The following is a 2,150-nucleotide window of genomic DNA, read 5'->3' as shown; positions in this document are numbered from 1 at the left end:
TTATTGATTGTACAAAAGCTCTGGGTCAAATAGGGCTTAGAGATGTGGGGTTGGGAAGTCTAATTCTGATGAGAATTTTTATTTTAACAGAGAGCAGAAGATGTTTGGATATACAGATTAACTACAACTGTTGTTGTCAGGTCAGAAAGTATTTAATCTTGACCTGTAGTGACCTGTAATGGCGTAGTTTCCCCCTCCCATTTCCCTATTTGCATGTTGTCTGTTGTTTGTGTGTCAGTGTGTGTGTGTGTGTGTGTGTGTGAAAGAGAGAGCCAAATTTCAGGCAGCCACAGTGGAGTCATTAGGACTGATATTAGCCAGCTGTGAATGTGCACACGTCTAGGCTGAAGTGGGTCGTAAGGACACTGTGGGAGTTGAGAAGATGGTTTTCCTCTAAAGATGAGGTGAGCATCTAGATTGAAACAGTAACAGTAAGACTACAGCCGCATTTAGTATCTATTATAGGAGAGGTTCAGTTGTTTTATACAATTCAAAGATCAAGTTCGAAATGATTTGTCTCAGTCCAACATGGTTACACACTTGCAAAATTATATAAATTTACACAACTTCGGTTGTTAAAATAAAGTTACAAAGGTTGAGTTTAGAGTTAGGGTCAGTTTTAGCATTTCTGCATTTTTATATTAGAATGTCTCAAACTACTTAATTCATTTTTTTTTTTTCTAGTTTATGATGATTTTGCATATCTAGTTTAATTATTATGTAAAGGTGATTTCATGATTGCAGCAGTTTTCTGCATGAACTCAGAGGTAAGTCAGTGTGATGCTTTGTGCAGGACAATAGGTCTCCAGATCCAGTGCTGAGACTGTACAGATTTATAATGTAATAATTGCATCTTAGCATTATGTTAGCATGTGGAGTAAAACTTTGTCCACTAGAACAAGAAATCTAATATGTGTCAGTTAGTAACGTTTATGTAATTTCCTGCGACGATGCTTAGAGTTTTGAAAATAAATAAATAAATGAAAAAAATCAACAAAATAGTAGGGGGGCTAAAATTATTCTCAAATTAAATCTTCTCAAATTCTTAGTTATAACATTACAACCTCCACAACTCTAAACAGGATAAACCAGTATTTAAAGATGAATGAATAAACAAACATCATGTGTTTAGCTGGTTTTTCAGTTTATTTATTTGGTAAATGTCTTCTTATTTGCTTTTGATTCACTTTATATGAATTTAACACAACCTTCTTTGTGTGTTTGATTATTGCATAACAGTTACAGCCTTACCGGCGTTACTTTCACAGAACTGTCAAGAAGTGACTAAACATCTTTGAAACACGGTGTAAGCGATGTTGAATAAAATGAGTAAAAAGCTGTGATGAGTCTTGAAAATGATTGTGATATGATGCTGTGTGAATCACTGAGAGTCATATTGCACTGATGGTCTTTACCACATCGATTGCCTGTCATAGCCAGGAAGAGAGGCAGCCTTTAAATAAAAGATGACATCCATTTGCATTTGCCTCAGATGGCAATTAAGACATGATCAAAATGAGCAGGCAAGGATAGGGAACGAACGGAAAATTAGTGTTGGGGATTTTTTAGAAAATTGAGCAGGGGGGCGGCTATGATGCAAAACTACGCTTAAAATATCATCATATCATTTTTTTAACCCCCAGAGAGTAACACATTAAAAAATTTAAGCCATTTTTAAAAAGTTTGACATGAAACTTTTAACAAGATCTTAACAGTTCCAGTCTTATAATTTTAAAACCTGGTTTTAGTAAACAGGATTTCTTGACATGGTCTCACAAAACATTTTATATCATTGATTTGATGTAAAAATGTGCAAACGGTTAAGGTTAGACTAATGGGCAAGTGTAACAGAAAGTGGCCTAATTTATTTGACATTTAATTTACTTTCATTAATTTTCCTGAGATTTTCCAAACATCCAGCCAATAAATGTATTACAAAAGCTTAGTTATAAGTATATCTATATATTATTATATTAATATTAATTATTATATATATTATATTTTTGGTATATTTGGTTAATGTGAAAATTGAAAGTGAAATTTACCTTATGTAAAAAAGTGAAAAGAAAAAATGAACTTATCTAAATCTTAGATAGGTAATAAACAGATTATAAGATTAAGATTATAACATAATTTAGTTTCTGTAAATT

General features: G+C 32.7%; 1 long non-coding RNA gene across 1 annotated transcript; it reads left to right on the top strand.

The window, feature by feature from the left end:
• The first annotated feature begins 248 nt into the window (after nucleotides 1-248).
• Nucleotides 249-1,541, top strand: LOC128544234 (uncharacterized). Its single transcript, XR_008365774.1, has 2 exons — nucleotides 249-767; nucleotides 1,240-1,541. It is a non-coding gene; the product is annotated as an uncharacterized LOC128544234 (long non-coding RNA).
• The last annotated feature ends 609 nt before the right edge of the window (nucleotides 1,542-2,150 follow it).

This window comes from Clarias gariepinus, chromosome 16 (genome assembly GCF_024256425.1).
Source record: "Clarias gariepinus isolate MV-2021 ecotype Netherlands chromosome 16, CGAR_prim_01v2, whole genome shotgun sequence".
Taxonomy (NCBI): domain Eukaryota; kingdom Metazoa; phylum Chordata; class Actinopteri; order Siluriformes; family Clariidae; genus Clarias; species Clarias gariepinus.
The sequence above is the reverse complement of the archived record's forward strand: the minus strand, read 5'-3'. Positions and strand labels throughout refer to the sequence as shown.